At 45.6% G+C, this 17,339-nt stretch overlaps 1 protein-coding gene across 1 annotated transcript in view; it reads right to left on the reverse strand.

Annotated features, from left to right (window-relative positions):
- The window catches only part of LOC146839518 (uncharacterized), a 44,021-nt gene that overhangs the window by 18,346 nt on the left and 8,336 nt on the right, over window positions 1-17,339 (reverse strand). The window contains exons 2-3 of the mRNA XM_085651569.1: window positions 3,002-3,051; window positions 2,764-2,901 (exon numbers count right to left, since the gene is read on the reverse strand). The gene's annotated coding sequence lies outside the window, so the exon portion shown is untranslated. The remainder of the gene's footprint in view (window positions 1-2,763; window positions 2,902-3,001; window positions 3,052-17,339) is intronic.

A 17,339-nucleotide genomic window follows, 5' to 3' on the forward strand; every position in this document is an offset into this window, starting at 1 on the left:
TTCCACATTATCTGCAGTTAAGGAACATCTATCTCTCCTTTTGATGACGTGGATTTACAAATTTTCTTGTTGGGTCGTAGGTCACCACATTCTAAAAGATCCATCTACGCCACTTACAATAAACTGTGGAAAATTTCTCAGCAGGACGCTGCTGAACGCTAAAGACAAACTGACAGGATTCATTTGGAAAAGGCATTGACTGTTGTAGACAATGGCATGACTACACTGTCAACTCACATATATTCTTGAAATAATATTGTATTATATGCATTTGATGTTATACTTTTTTTTTAAACCTATTTTTAATTGGCTTTTCTTATACATCACTTCAAAACGCAGACAGCGATTAAATCTACATACAGCATCTTCCTACGGAACATAATGTGTTTCAAGATATATTGACTCAGGAGTGCTCTGATCAATGGTTAGCACATTTATCGCCGTGCTGCGTTTCAGTAATCATGTTAATGGTACCCTCAAAACCCTAGTGTACAATGATATATTCTATTACTAGCTGTACATTTCGTTCAAGTTTTCAACGTGAGCGGCCGGTGTCTTCGCATAAGGGTATGACAATATAGCCCAGCATAAATGAATTTAGTTTTGAAGAACTTCTAAAATGAACCTAAACCTGTGCAGCAGAATGATGTAGATTAGGGATCAGCTGTCTATATCTGGGGAATCCGATCTTAGGGGTAGTAGACCCATCGGGGTGTATCAGACGAAGGGGAGAACCTCTTCTCTCATCAGCATCCATCATATTACTGATCACGTGTCAACACACTGCATGGTTCGGGAAATCAACATGTTTGCCCCCATCTTTACCGGGATAGGAGCAGGCCATTATGGTTCAGTGTTGTCACTCGGGCTATCATGCCCCCCACCCCCCCTCCTCGTCAATAAAGTGTGTCGGCTGCTCCCAGGTCACCATCATTTCCTTCCATGGTTTAGCTATGGGACGTTTCCGCACTCCCCTATCTTCCTCCCAACTCAGTGCTGTACCTTCTGCTCCCGCCCAGTTACTCACATCTCGATTCCAGTGTTCAACCTTGATTTACACATGATTTACACAGGTTAGAAGATAACCTTACTACCAATTTGCGGCACTCAAAGTTCAATCTGACAAAAGAGAAATCTGGCTTTAAAATCGCTAGCAAACAAGTCAGAGATTGTCATTAAAGAGGCAGACAAAGGCGGGAATATAGTGGTAATGCGAAACACAGTTTATATCCAAGAAATTGAGAGACAACTCATGGGTGGTCAGGCATACATAAAACTAACCAACACATACAGCACACACTAACTATGTTGAGAGAACAAGGTCTTATCACTGATATGGAGTATAAATACTTGTTAAATCCTTCACCAGGGGAATTGGTTTAGACAGGCTGTGGGAGTCACAATGGGTTCTAAGTTTTCACCCTGCTAAGCAAACCTCTATATGGGCAATTTTGAACAAAGGCATCTGTGGAGCGCTGGTATATGGGGATGGTATATCGATGATATTTTTGTTATCTGGTCGGGTAGCGAGACATGTCTGTCAGAGTTGTTAGAACATCTTAACAACAACTCCTACAGCCTGTGTTTTACTTATAAAACAAATAAACTATAGATTGACTTTTTAGTGGTATATGTCAGAGAAAATAGAATCATGTCTAGACTTTGTAGAAAATCGACAGCATGCAACTCAGTGCTACATGCCTCTAGTGCGCACCCTAGTCCACAAATAAATGCTATCCCACTGGGAGAGATGACACGGATTAGGAGGAACTGTTACGAAGACACAGTCCTCCTTACAGAACTGAGCAAATTAGAGGAACATTTCATCCACAGAGGCTACTCACAAGAAGTTCTTGACTACTCACAAGGAAAGGAAAGCCATTGCCTTTCAGCAAGCCTTAAGTTCCTTCTTTCGGAATTAAGACTATCCGTAAACCAAGGTTTGGAGCGTTTAGAGGACATTCTTTTAACCTGTAGTGGTGCAACCGAGTCTAGTACGTTGAGCATTGCGTGGCTATATAGTGGGCCGTAAGGTCGTGAACATCAGACATGCTCTTGTGGGGGGAGCAGGATGTTCTCGTAGAGAGCAGTCAGATCTTGTGGGTTGATGTTCCGTAGGCATCTTTTCAGCTGTTTTGGGTTCTTAGGCTGGGCTTTACATGCTCTTACAGAATCAAGAATGCAGAAGGTAATGCAATAATGGTCTGTCCAATCACATGGGAGGATCGAGTCCAGGAGGATGGAGTTGGGCTTACTAATAATAAGATCTAAGGTAGCTCCTTTGATGTGAGTGGGGCTGTCACATATTTGGGTTAAGTGGAGGTCAAGAAGGAAGGATTTAAGGCTATTGACCACCACGTCATTTACATCGTTCCAGTGGAGGTTAAAATCTCCCAGGAAGATCCGAGTGCCATGGAATTCTGCATTGGCCGAGTTAATGTCTATGATCAGATCTGAGAAGGGAAGGTTGTCGTGGGGGGTCGTAAAACGTGTGAAGTTTGCAGGAGTGATTATTGCCACCAGACACTTCAATGCATAGGTACTCACAAGACTGCAGGGGGTCAGTCTGTAGTACCTTCACTGCAAGATAGCTACGATGTAAACATGATATGCCTATCACGATTGCTGGCGAACTACAAATATGGCCACGGTCCGGGGGCACGCATGCGCGGGGACAGGTCAGGCACGTTAAAACCCAGCCTCCATCTAGCAATAACGCTTCGCGTTCTTGCGTCGGGAATCGAGTCGGAGTTCTGCCCTTACCTGTTACTTCCAGGTCGTCACGCTTCTCGTGTGAAGTTCGGCGTTGGCGCAGCACTTCTCCTGTGTGGATCGTTCGTCCTGTCGTCTCTCGGGCTCCAATCCCGTTTCTTGGCGTCTCCCGGGCTCCAGTCCTGCTTCCTGCAAAACAGAAGAAAATAAAAGATAAAGCTGAATTATCATTATTAACAGCGCTCTAGCGCTGACAAAGTATTTACTATTGTTTCTGCCTACCACATACTTTATCCTGTGCTCTTGGTGCTGTGGGGATCCGTCCCTTCTTTATAGAACCTGCAAATAAAAAGGAAAAAGAAAGAAAGGGATTAATATTCAAGTGAAGACAAGGGACATTTTTTTTGTTATTATTTGTGGTGTTGAAAACAGTGACCTTGGAGATATTTCTTTTTACGAGCTAGACCTGGTTTTTAGGTAGGCACCTGCATAGATTATTTCTATTTGTGCTGTAACATTTTTATCAATTAGCAGTACTCCATTATTTTTTCTAGCACCAGACACAATCTCTATATTTCCCATACTTCAACAACTCATTTAATGGAAGAAGGGATATCATAAGGCAGGAAAATAGTAGAATAACTAGAATAACAGAACAGCTGGTGATTTATTCCTGAAGCTAACTTGTTCACTGTGATTCTCTCCTGCCCCCAGTTCTCTTCCTTCCCCTGACGGGTCCTGTTGCCATTTGGGTTACGACGTGGGATTTCTTCCCCTTTTTTCCTTGTTTTGTTTCCCTTCTTCCCCGGGTTACCATTGTCACTTTGACTGTGTTGGGTGCAATAGGTTATTTGGATCTTTCTTCATATCCATGACGTTCCTGCGGAAACACAGGTGAGATTCTTACAATGCCTCCACCTTGACCAATGGATCTGTCCGACCTAATGATATCATAATTGGGAGGTATTAAATAAGCTACTTGAGAAAAATTATATACGTTGGTTTCCGTGCTCTGAATAACTTTTGGTTTGTTTCAGAGCATGCTGCCTGTTTACTATTAGTCAGCACTCTATGTTAACCCCTTCAGCGCTGCGCGGATTCCCCCGCGGTGCTGAAGGGTTCTAGCGCGGGCGGGGCCATGACGGAACGGTTCCGTCATGAGCACAGCTCAACCGATGCTCATGACGGAACCGTTCCGTCATGAGCATCGAAGGGGTTAAGAGCACATTGGTGTAAACTATTGGAAAGTTACTCGAGAAAAATCATATACGTCCGTTTTTGTTCTCTGAATAACAATTTGGTTTGTTCACAGGGACCTATTATAGCCCCTTGGATGCCGTGCTAAATCTTCTTCGTCTAAACTTATTACAAAATATATAGACATGCAAGTCCTCGCGTGCATCAAGTATATACATAGTTAAAAATCTAACGCAAATTTCTGAATATCAAATATATAATGTTGGTCGATAGTTGACATACCCGATAAATTCTAATTTTAAATTATAATAAACCATCTCACTGTTATAGATAAATTTCAAATACGTGTCTGTCAAGATATACTCAAATTATTTAGCTAAAGCAACTGAGATGAAGAATGGCTTAGATACAAGTACAGAGTACGCATACAGCCAGACTATAAATTACAATGTCAATTCAAACACCTAGTCTTGTTTCTCTGATTTTTTGCAACTCTTATGTTTGAGCCTTAAATGCTGATTCACTCCCATTATGTCTGTTTACTACTACCGATGAGCCGTCAAACTTCTTCTAATTATTTGTATATCCCAAAGGTTAGTTTCTTAACTATACTCTCCAGATACGCGACTGTCTTGCATCATATCGGTGGTTCCACGGTCAATCTTTCTTCACGTTCACATTTCTGCTTGTTTTATGCACTAAATGGTTCGGACTACATCCTAATATGCCTTTTCATCTAACACAATCTCAGAATTGGGTCAATATTTTGCTTCGTGTCACATCTATCTTCATTCTCTACACCAGTTGTTTAATTTCTGCACCTTTCTGCATGGTTTCAAATCTTCTTATTTTGCTATATCCTGCAGTCCAGTGTAATGTGGATAGGATGTATTTAACATTGTAAGGATATACTAAATGTATGCACTTATTTTTATTATTGTTCCCACAGCCTTGAGAAAGTCACGGTGGAGACGAAACGGGTATTGGAAAAGGACTGGATCACTACCTCCATCATTGTATAGATTTTTGATTGTGTTATCCAGACTGAAGTGTCCAAGTCCTTGCAACTTCTTGTATCAAATTTTGATTCACTGATATTTATCAAATAAATTAATGAATGTCTTGATAAATGTAACTTCCCGTGTTTCCTGTGTCAAGAGGATGTCTCCTGTTTTCTTTTCCTAGGTTGGACAGAACTATCTCATCAATTGAACTTAAAATATCTTGAGTGCCAGGGTTTCTCTTGTTGTAAACATTTAAGACACAAAAGGACTCACCAAAGTTAGTTTTATGGCATTAAGCATCCCAGAGTCCAGTCAAAAAGTCATTGATGGATCTACTGATTCCTGACAGCGACCCACAATGGAATACCTGGCAGGTGTAAATGTTTTGACACGGTATAATTTCCAGTCATATAAGCACAGAATTGCACACACATGGTTTGGTTTGTCAGTTTGTATGTGTAGAATTCCAATTTGAACATTTCACAACTTGAAAAACGTTAGATTTTACTTCAGCAGAATGCTGGGTAACTCTCTTGCCATGATGGGATGGCAAATGGATCACCGACCAAACATTGTGGTGTGTACAAGGGTGTCTCAAAGGGAAACTGGGCAAATGACAATACGCATTAGGAAAATGGCAGTCACGAAATTGTGATACATTTCCACTATACACGTTTACACTTTTATTTTTACAGATTGGGCGCTCTGTGTTCAGTTTATCAAGGCCTAACGCTTGCTATCAAGTCATGACATAGTGCACGGTTAGACTAATTAAGGCCTCAACTGGTCTGGTAGCTGCAAGGTACTCAAATGGAGATAAAGGCAGTGCTGAGTCAGTGCCCCCTATGGAGTCCCCTGGAATAGATTCTGCTGCCGTGTCTTCAAAGCTTCCAGTTGCAGTCATTGTTTTTAGTGGTGGAGGAAGTTTAAAGTCTGAGTTCAATCTCTAAACTGCTTTAGAGACTGTCAAACACTCGCTTTTGGTCGAATTTTCCTTGATGGAAGGCATTGCAAGCAGACTTTCCAATCATTCTGCTCCTTTCAGTGTGGGGCTTCTCAGAACTTTCCTCTTTCGCTCAGCAATATAACTAAGCAGCTCAAGGGCTATGCTACCTCACCCTTTCTCTTTAATCTTTATGCGGCAGCACTGAGGGGTTAGTCCACTTGTTTGGTTTAAAGAGTAAGCCAATGCCGATGACACACAGTTCTTCCTTGCACTGGACCAGGATTCTGACAATTCCATCAGTCATCTGGGGGTCTGCTTGACAGTCATTCATGTCCTGATGACTCCTAAATGTATTCAGATGAACAGAGATAAAATGGAAGTTCTTGTCGTTGATGGAATTACCTCAGCTGGGAAGTTGGACCACTGGCCCATGCCGGTTGTAGCTTAAATGATTAAGAACCTGGTCACCACATTTAACTTTCCATCCTTAAATTCAAAAAATTTGCTCTCCTTGGATTTTACAACCGTGGATCATTTTATTTATTTATTTATTTATTTACAACGTTTTATATAGCGTGAACATGACCCACGGGGGTATCAGAGCGCTTTACAGTACATAATTATCACATATTATACATACAATCCGAAATCGCATATAATACAAAAGAGGTAGACATTGGTGTTTGGATATAATCGGTGGCAAATAGGCATCGGAGTGTTAAAGGTTTAGGATGTTAATTTGTTCATTAAAAACATTTTCGCTTCTTTTTTGAAGGCGGTAAAATAGGAGATTCTGCGTACGTCTGGTGGAAGGTTTTTCCAGATCTTCAGTGCGATACCTGAGAAAGCTCTGCAACCAGTTCTCTTTTTGTGGAAGGATTGAAGTTTTAGTAGTAGTGAGCTCACGCTTCGCGAATGTCTGCAACCTCCCGACTGCTCTAGCTTTTGTGCTAAATAGCTGGGGGTGTTGCTATTTAGGGCTTTATGTGTCATGCAGGCGATCTTTAGTTGTATTCTCGACTCGTAGGGTAGCCAGTTCAGAGCCTTCAGGGCCGGGGTGATGTGGTTATTTCTTTTTGTTCCGGAGACCAGCCTGGCCGCAGCGTTAAGCGATGCCCTGATCGGTGCTAGCTTGTATTTTAGAAGACCGCATAGCGTGGTGCTTCCATAGTCCAGTCTTGGTAGTACTAGAGCTTGAACTGCCTATTTTAGATCAGTTTGTGGGAGGAAGGGTTTAAGTTTCCTTAAAATACTCAACTGAAAATTGGCTCCCTTGGTGGCATTGTAGATTTGTGCCTGCATAGTTAAATGATTGTCAAGGGTGACTCCCAGGGATTTTGCGGGGTCAATGATGTATGGGGCGCAATCAAAGGAAGTTAGATGCTTTAGCCATAAGTCTATCTTGGGTGTGTGATTGGGAGGGGAGATGAGGAGGAACTCAGTTTTCTTGGAATTGAGCATGAGGTGGTTGCCATTGAGCCAACTTTGGGTATTATGTAGAATGGCGTTGAGGGAAATGAGGTAATCTGGTGAGGAGATTTTCAAATATATTTGAGTTTCGTCCGCATATAAGTGATATAGAATGTTTGCAGAATTCAGCGCATCAGCAAGGGGTTCCATGAGTAGATTGAAAAGGATTGGTGATAGTGCTGATCCCTGTGGAACTCCTAGTGTGACCATGGAAGGTCGAGAGAATGATTGCTTCAACTTGATTCTTTGGGTTCTGTTGCTTAGGAAGGAGTAATTGTAACACTGGACCGGTTAGGCCCATCCTTCGTTCAAGTATGGACAGTAGACTGTCGTGTTTAACCGTGTCGAAAGCGGAAGATAGGTCAAGAAGTATCAATAGGCACGATTCGTTATGATCTAACATTTTAAAATGTCATCCATTATATGAGTGAGTGCTGATTCAGTACTGTGACCTTGACAGAAGCCGGATTGGTGTTTATCTAGGAGGTTGAAGTTCTCGATGTGTTTGCAAAGTTGAATTTGTACACATTTTTCCAATAACTTCACCATGCTGGATATAGGGCAATAGTTGTTGAGATCTGTGGAGAGGGAGTTGGCTTTCTTTAGTATAGGTGTGACCTGCCCTATTTTAAGGCAGTCAGGTATGGAACCTTGCTTCAGCGAGGCGTTAACAATTTTTGCCCATAGTGGTAGAATAGAGGTCTTTATCATTTTGAATACAGATGGGGGTAAAGGATCGGAGAAATGATTGGCAGGGTGGATCGCTAGCAGGGTGCTATAGATTTCGTGTTCACGGATGGGTGAGAAGGAGTGCCAGTTGGCATTGTTTTTTGGAACTTCGATCGGAAAGCTAAAACGGTCCTTGATCTGCGAGTAAAGAGTAGACTCTTGGTCAGTAGTTTGTTGGGGTTCTTTCTTGGATTGAATGTCATTTTCAATGGTTCTAGTCTTTTCCAGGAAGAATTTGGCAAGCTCGTCGCAGTTAGGGGTAGCTGGGTTGCTTAGCTCCACTACATTTGTAGAGTTACGCGATTGTTGTTTTACGATTTCGAATCGTTTTTTGGGACGGTTAATGACTTGGTTCAGCTGTCTTTTGAAGAAGTCTGCTTTAGCTGTTAAAACTTTTCTGTTGTAAGTATTTCTCAGTGCTCCAAGTTGGTATAGGTGATCAGTGGAGGGTGCGGATTTCCATGTTCGCTCAGCTAGTCTTAATTTGCGCCGGTCTGAGTTCAGGTTCTCATTGAACCATGGTTTGGAGATTTTGGTGGAGACATTTTTTTCTTGGAGGGGCGCAGTGGTATCAAGGATTTCAAGCACAGTGGCATTGTAGAAGTCTGTGAGATCATGGACGTCAGCCATGTCTGTTGAGGGGCTCAGGGCGGAATTGCATTGGGATACCAAGGCGTGGGGATTGATTTTGGATTTTGGATATTCCTTTTCCATTGTTTTGTTTTTGTAGGTTGGCTTTGTTTTGGAGTTACCTCACTGTTGATGGAGAAGAAGATGTTGTAATGATCAGTCCAGTCACATGGGGTGATGGATTCTAGTGATATAGTGTTTGTTTTCGCTATGATGAGGTCTAATGTCTCCCCCTTGTTGTGGGTTGGGCTGTTCCAGAATTGGGACAGCTCCTGGTCTGCCAGAAAGGATTTGAGGCCGCTTACATCACGATCACCAGTATTGTTCCAATGGAGATTGAAGTCTCCCAGAAAGATCTGCGGCACTTGTGAGTTGGCGTTGGCTGTAATGACGACTTCCATTAGTTCATCAATGAACTTCAGATTGTCACCCGGGGGGTGGTATATTATGTGAAGTTGGCAGATGATGCCCTTGCCATCCGAGATGTTGGTGCAGAGATATTCACAGGAGGATAAGGAGATGGAGTCTGCTTGATTAACTGTGATTGTGTTTCGATAGATGCAGGCTAACCCTCCTCCGGGTTTCTCAGTTCTATCCATGCGAAGTATATCATGACTAGGGGGGACCAGTAGGTCAAGGATGGGAGCAGATGAACTCTTTAGCCATGTTTCGGTGAGGATGATGATATCCAGATCATTCGAGAGAATGAGATCATAAATGACCATAGCATGTTTGTTGGCCGATATGCCATTGATTAGTGCACACTTTAATTTGCTAGTCGAGTGAGTGAGGTTCGATTGCATTATGTTATGCATTTTGTGAGGTTTTCCCTAATTATGGATCTGTGGTTGTGAGTGGGTTCTCAGTAGGGGTTGGGTCAGATGGATTGGATAGTGCCATCTAGAGACTTGATGCTGTCATTATGGCTTGTGTATGAAATAAGAAGGTCATGTAGGTCATTGTCAGACAGACAGAATCCATTGCCCTCGTAGGACGATCCGGGCCGTTGGGGGGAGGGTATTTTACTCTGTGTTGTATAGACTGGGTGTGGATTCGTGGTGAAGTACCTGCTGGTGTGCTGACTAATTCGGTTCACGGTGGCGCTAGTGACTTTATTAGAGTTTAGAAGTTCATTGGTGATTGATGATAGATTTTGCATTTCACCCTTGAGATGGACTAGACCTATGGTTAACTCGTTGAAGCGAGTGGTCCAGTCATGGTTAGGACAGTTAGTTAAGTGTGTGGGCGTGTGTTCCCTTATAGTGGTAGTTCCTTTATTGTGGCCTGGTTGCATTGAGATCTGGATATCAAATTGAGTGGGGATATCATTATTAGTTTTTGACGGGGTTAGTTGAGTAAGGAGGGTAGTAGGTAGAGTAGATGTGAGGGATGGTCACAAGAGGTGCTACCATGAGAGGGGGTGCTGAATGTGAAGGGGGTATGGTCGCTGTGTGTAGGGTTTGGATGAGCGGGTAAGGCATCTAAGGTGTTAGGGGTTGACCGGGGATCAATGTAAGTGTCGGATCAAGAGGAGATTTGTCAGAAAGCTCATCTGCTAGTTGGGCGATTGGAATGTCAGGGGTGTAGTTTCGGTTGTTGCCTTCTCCATTGGTCAGCCGGTGAATCAGGTGTGTGCCTGCATTGAGGTGGTCGTTATCAAAGCTTATGACGGTCCGAGTTGGACCCGTGGGCCCTGGTGGGGTTGAGTCAGTTGTGAGGGATGGGTAGGGATCACTGGGGGAGTGGAGCACGTTATCTATGTTTGTGACTGTCCTAGATGGGCCCCGGTGTGGTTGAGTCAGTTGTGAGGGACGTGTAGGGATCATTGGGGGTGTGGTGCTCGTTATCTGTGCTTATCAATCAATCAATCAATCAATAATTTGTAAAGCGCACTACATACCTGCAAGGGTTTCAAGGCGCTGAGGGTGGGGAGAGGGGGGGAGCTGTTGCTACTGGTCAAACAGCCAGGTCTTGAGTTGTCTCCTGAAGGCTAGATGGTTTTCGGTTTGTCGTAGGATGAGGGGGAGGGTATTCCAGGTCTTGGCGGCGCGGTGGGAGAAGGATTCGCATCCGGCTGTGGTTCTGCAGATGCGTGGGACGGTAGCCAGGGAGAGGTCTGCGGAGCGGAGTTTTCTGTTGGGTACGTAGAAGGAGAGTCGACTGTTGAGATAGATTGGGCCGGTCTTGTGGAGTGCCTTGTGTGTGTGGATCAGGAGCTTGAAGGAGATTCTTTTGTCGACAGGGAGACAGTGCAGGCTCCTCAGGTGGGGTGTGATGTGGTCGCGGCGCGGGACGTCGAGGGTCAGGCGTGCAGAGGCATTCTGGATTCTTTGCAGTCTATTGATGAGCTTGGTCTGGGCTCCGGCGTAGTGGGCGTTTCCGTAGTCGAGTCTGCTGCTGACTAGGGCCTGGGTGACTGTTTTCCTTGTGTCTGTCGGGATCCATATGTAGATCTTGCAGAGCATACAGAGGGTGTTGAAGCAGGTGGAGGAGACAGCGTTGACGTGTTTGGTCATGGTGAGTTTCGAGTCGAGGATGACTCCCAGGTTGCGTGCGTGGTTGGTGGGTGCGGGTGGTGTCCCCAGCGACGCGAGCCACCAGGAGTCATCCCATGCTGAGGGGTTGCGCCCGAGGATGAGGATATCCGTCTTGTCTGTGTTCAGCTTAAGGCGGCTATCCTCCATCCAGTCGGCGACGGCCTTCATTCCCAGGTGGAGGTTGGATTTGGCGGTGAGGGGGTCCTTGATGAGGGAGAGGATCAGTTGCGTGTCGTCGGCATAGGAGATTATGTTGAGGTCGTGATGTCGGGCGATGCGTGCGAGGGGTGCCATGTAGACGTTGAACAGCGTCGGGCTGAGGGAGGATCCCTGTGGGACGCCGCAGATGATCTCGGAGGCTTCGGATCGGAACGGGGTGAGGCGGACTCTCTGGGTTCTGCCAGAGAGGAAGGAGGAGGTCCAGTCCAGGGCCTTGTCTCGGATCCCTGCGTTGTGGAGTCGTGTGCGTAGTGTGCGGTGGCAGACGGTGTCGAATGCGGAGGAGAGGTCCAGACGGATGAGAGCCGCCGTCTCGCCGTTGTACAGTAGCATTCTGATGTCGTCTGTGGCGGCGATGAGGGCGGTCTCGGTGCTGTGGTTTCTGTGGAATCCTGACTGGGAGGGGTCCAGGATGCTGTTGTCTTCGAGGTAGCGGGTGAGCTGGGTGTTGACTATCTTCTCGATGACCTTAGCTGGGAAAGGAAGCAGGGAGATGGGCCGGAAGTGTTTCAGTTCGGTCGGGTCCGCCTTGGGTTTCTTCAGTAGGGCGTTGATCTTGGCGTATTCCGCCTCTCAGAGAAGGTCGCGGTCTCGAAGGAGAGGTTGATGATGTTGCGCAGGTGGGGTGCGATGGAGCTGCCGGCTTTGTTGAAGATGTGGTGTGGAAAAGGGTCAGACGGTGAGCCGGAGTGGATTGTGCCCATGGTCTTGATTGTGTCTTCTTTGCTCACGTTGGCCCAGGTTGTCAGGGGGTCGGGGTCGTTGGGGTGTGGTGGGTCCGGCGTGTTGGGGCCTGTTAGGGTCGGTCAGGGGTTGAAGCTATCATGGATGTCGGCGATCTTGCGGTGGAAGAAGGTGGCGAGGGAGTCGCACAGGGCTTGCGACGGCGGGATGTCGTTGGTGTTGGAGCTGGGGTTGGGGTTGGAGAGTTCCTTCACAACGTTGAAGAGCTCCTTGCTGTTGTGTGCGTTGTTGTCGAGGCGGTCTTTGAAGGAGGTCCTCTTGGTGGTCCTGATGAGGTGGTGGTGGTTGCGGATGGCGTCTTTGTGGGCTGCGCGGCTCCCCGGTGACTTCTCTCTGTGCCATATGTTCTCCAACTTCCGGCAGGTGCCTTTGATGCTAGGAGTTCCGGGGTGAACCAGTTGGCTCTCTTGCTGGTGTCTTTGAGGGTTTGTTTCTTCAGCGGGCCTAAGGTGTTGGCGCAGTCGTCCATCCATCGTCTAAGGGTGCACGCACCATCGTCGAGGTTGGTTGGTGGGTTGAGTGCGAGGTTTGGCTGTAGTTGTGCTTCGGTGATTTTGCCCCAGCAGCGACGGGGGATCTGTAGGGTGCGGTGATGTGCGACGGGTTTCCAGAAGGTGAAGTGGATGCAGTGGTGGTCGGTCCAGGTGGGTTCGGAGACGTGGCTGAAGGAGACGTGTGGGCTTGAGGAGAAGATGGAGTTGAGCGTGTGTCCGGCGATGTGGGTCGGCGTCGTGACGAGCTGTTCCAGTCCAAGATTGGCGAGGTCGTCTATCAGGGTGGAGGAGTTATTGTTGTTGTTGTTCTCCAGATAAAAGTTCAGGTCTCCGAGGAGGATGTAGTCGGTGGAGGTCAGTGCGTGCGTGCTGATGAAGTCGGCAATGGCGTTGCAGAATTGTGGTCTGTCTGAGCTGGACACGTGGGTCCTGGTGTGGTTGAGTCAGTTGTGAGGGACATGTAGGGGTCGCTGGGGGTTTGGCGAGATATTTGGTCCCTAGGAGTCATTAATGGATTAAGTCGAAGAGGTTGTGTGTCTACTGGAAAAATGGGAGGAGTCGTGTCGGTGAGAGAATTTTTCTTGCTGTTCGCTGCTCTTTTAAGCGTAGGAAAGATCTTATCTATGAGTGCTAGATTGCTATCAGAAGCTTGTATGAGGATAGTACCATTATTGTATATGGATATGGTGGCATTCGCCTTGCAGAAGTCCGAAGTTGTAACTGCCAGTTTGAGGGCATGAGGGTTTTGTTTGGTGTTTGAGATTCGAAGCAAGGAGTAGAGGGTGTGCCTCCACTGTGCACGTTTTTTGGTGTGGAAGATGAGGTAATTAGATATTATGCCCTTGTTGGTGCAAAAATAAGGGTCTGATATCAGTGTCTCCGGGTGAGATTTCAGTATTCTGTGTTTATACTTCTTGGCTGCGTTTTTAGATAGGTGGGGGGGGGGGGGAGTAGGAGATGGTGAAGGCATGACAACCTGATGGCTGTAAACTTATTTCCATCGTCTCACTTTCTTCTCTCTTTCTTCTTTTCTTTACCCTATCCCTTTTGTCTGTTATGATATGATATTGCCATTGCTCCACAGGTCTAAACAAGTGGAGGGGGTAAGAACGTTTATTTTCTACCTCGGCTTGCAGGAAACTGCGTTGGAAAGACTACAGTGTAGTCACAATATACTAATAATGCTAGAGTAAGGGATGCAGACATTTCATCAAGTTTCTTCAATGGATTATAGGCAAAAAACTGATCCACTTTAAAATTCTCTGTCTTACTCATCAGGTCATTTACAGAGTGCAAAGGCAGTCCAACCTTGTTGGCTGACGTGTTGGTGCCCCACACTCCTAGGTCACTTCTGCAATCCTGGGCCCAGGTTCTGCGTCATATTCTTTCCAGCCAGAGGGCTAGATGTGAGCGGAGGACCTTCGGTGAACTTAGGCAGCGCATCCAAATTGAGCTATCTTTGGCCCCTCAACTCATTCCGTCCCATTGTAAAGTCATAATTGTTTCAGGAGAGCTGTGACAATATGTTTTATCCTGATACCACGCAGTCCTGATTGATGGCTTATGCTTTGTCTGTCTGCTTCACATCTATCAGTCTGTTCTTGGTTCCCTAGTGCCATGACACCTTTGGTCACAGAACGACCAACAGAAAATGTGTTTGTACAGCACCATTGCCCTCGATGATGCTTGTTGTTGCGCTGAGGACAGCTGGGCTGGAAGGATCCTGTGGTTTGTGGTGACTCACCGGACAACCAGCATGTAACAGCAAACAGCCAGTCAGACAGACAGACACATACCTGCTCTCCCCACCCTCTCCCAGCAGTATTCCCCTTAGGGTTGCAAGTGAACACAGTGGTACCCTGACGAATAATCTGCTGCCACCACAGCCAGTCACATCATAGCATTGTTAGAATGGGATCTATCCGCCCTCAGTGTGATTGGGGTAAACTTTGGCCATTTTTAGTCTCTTGGTAAAGAGTATGGGATTACAGGAGACTGGATGTGTATTCCACGTAGTGTTCCAGACATCAAGTAATTAACCAGAGAGGATACAACGGTTGCTATGTGAAGAAGGCAACCTTCACGCGGACCGTACCCCGTGTGGGGAAAACACCAATTTCTTTTTCCCCTCAGGTGTTCACAAACTAAATGAGGTTCTCATTGGGTCAGAGAAAATCCAGCAGTCCCAAAGTAAAATACAGAAGAAAAATGGGAAAAGGTTGCTCTTTACTTTGATAATATAGAGATATTCAGCCTCATGCATCAACCCAAAATCCAGTCGGTAAAATACCGATTCGGTAATAGCTCCCGGTATTAAGTAAAAAATACCCAATCCCAATGCATCAACCCAAAAGCTGAAATCGCTATTTAAGGAATCCTTAAATAGCGATTCTTTAAATAGGGATTCCTTAAATACCGATTCCTTAAATAGCGATTGCATTTAAGGAATCCCAAAGTGAGATTCCTTAAATGCAATGCATCAAAGTTAAAAAATTAGCGATTTCGCTAATAGGGGGAGCAAATTACCATGAAGATGAACTGCATGGTAATTTGCAAAAACTTTGAAAAATGCACTTTTGTGCATTTTTCAAAGTTTCATGTTGCGCACACACATGCCCTTAGAGCATGTGTGTGTGCAACATATGTGCACATATCATTTTCAGGGGTGCAACAGGGTGTCCTTTTGACACCCTGGCACCCTTGAAAGTGCTCCCGCTATTAGCGATTCGGTAATACCGAATCGCTAATACAGACTGGCTTTACATTCATTCCTATGGGCCTCCAAGCCCATAGGAATGAATGGGTAGGTATTCCTTATTACCGATTCGGTATTACCGATTCGGTAATAAGGAATATGAAGGAATCGCTATTTGAATAGCGATTCCTACATGCATAGCCTTTTGCTATTCCTTATTAGCGATTCCTTATTTTTCGCTAATAAGGAATCGCAAATGGCATTGTTGATGCATAGGCCCCACAGTTCTGTGTAACAGAAATACTGGAAATTAGAATGAATCTAGTTCTGAGATTACCATCAACTCCAGAACTTTCATCCTCCTTTGAGACCCGAACTTTCACCTAGAGGACCGTAATGACTAAAATTCAAATACCCTCCTCAAAAGCCTTATGAACCCCAACATTACTCAGCACATCACCAGACCCACCCACACTTCCAAACACTTCCTGGACCATCTCTTTTCCACACTAAACAACATAGGAGTCTACAAACCAAAGCCTATCACCTGAACAGACAACACCCTTTTGAGTTTCAAGCTCACCATCCTGGATCACAGGAGATCCCCCACCTCTGGACAGGCCACCGCTGCTGGAAGAGCATCTCAGAGACGGACTGGGCTTCTGCCCTCTCCATACGCCTCTCAAAGCACACCGGCAACCTAGTGGAAGACATCTAAAACTTCAATGAATGGATCACCACCTGCACCAACAAAATGGCCCCCCTAATGCACAGGAAAAAAAATCAAGATCACAAAAGCAAGCCAGCTGGTAAACAGAAGAACTCAGGATGGCAATGCAGCACCGTAAGCACATGGAAAGCAAGTGGAGAATGATCCAAGACACAGCAGACAATGGCATCTTCTAATCTGCCCTGACATGCTTCCACCAGCATGTCTGAAATACCAAGCGAACAGCCCACACCCAACGCATCGAAGCCAGCAACAACAGCACCAAATAAATCTTCTTCATAGTCAGAAAATTCACGGTGCTGCAGCCAGCACCAGCAACATCTCCCCTTACACGACCCATTGCAACAATCTCTGTAACTTATTTTGGAAGGAGATCACATCCACCTACGCCAACTTCAACCTTCAACCTGACTCCAGCAACCTTGCAGCCAGTCTTCCAATCTCAGCTGAAGAATGGACCTTGAACATGTAGAACGACATCTTCACAAAAGAGACTGCCGCAACCATGAAGACCATCCACTCCGGGACCCATTAGACCCATGCCCCCACCACACTTTCAACAAAGGTCTAACCACAATCAGTGAAGTCCTCACTCCCATCCTGAATGACTCCATCAATGCGGTCCTCTTCCTAGAAACAGCCATGCAGAGGAAATCCTCTGAGGACCTCACCATACTCTCCAACTACTGACTAATCACCCTCCTATCATACATGGCCAAAGTCCAAGAGAAAACCATCAAGAAGTGTCTGACCAGCTACCTTGTCAACCACCAGCGCCTCAATGCCACCCAATCTGGATGCAGGGCCAACCATAGTACGGAAACAAAGCTCATTGAACCCACCTATGCCATTCACATGATCCTAGACAGAGGAGAGGGTAAGGCAGTCATCCTATTGAACCTCTTGGCGGCGTGTCACATGGTACCACATCTCATGCTCATCTGGCTCCTTCACAAGATCGAGATTCAAGAACCTGCATGCGACTGATCTGCTCCTTTCAGATAAAGAGGATTCTGACAGTCAACCTGACATCATACTCCTTGGAAACCAGAAATCTCATCTGCAGAGCACCTCAAGGTTCACCCCTCAGCAGAACACTATTCAACACTTACATAACATCCATACCCACTACATCAATATCCTCTCCTACACTGACGACACACAACTAATACTGTCCCTCTCGGACAAAATCCACAACACAAGGAACAAGTTCACTGCCTGAATGATGGAAG

The sequence above is a fragment of the Triturus cristatus genome, chromosome 4_1, assembly GCF_964204655.1.
Source record: "Triturus cristatus chromosome 4_1, aTriCri1.1, whole genome shotgun sequence".
Taxonomy (NCBI): Eukaryota; Metazoa; Chordata; class Amphibia; order Caudata; family Salamandridae; genus Triturus; species Triturus cristatus.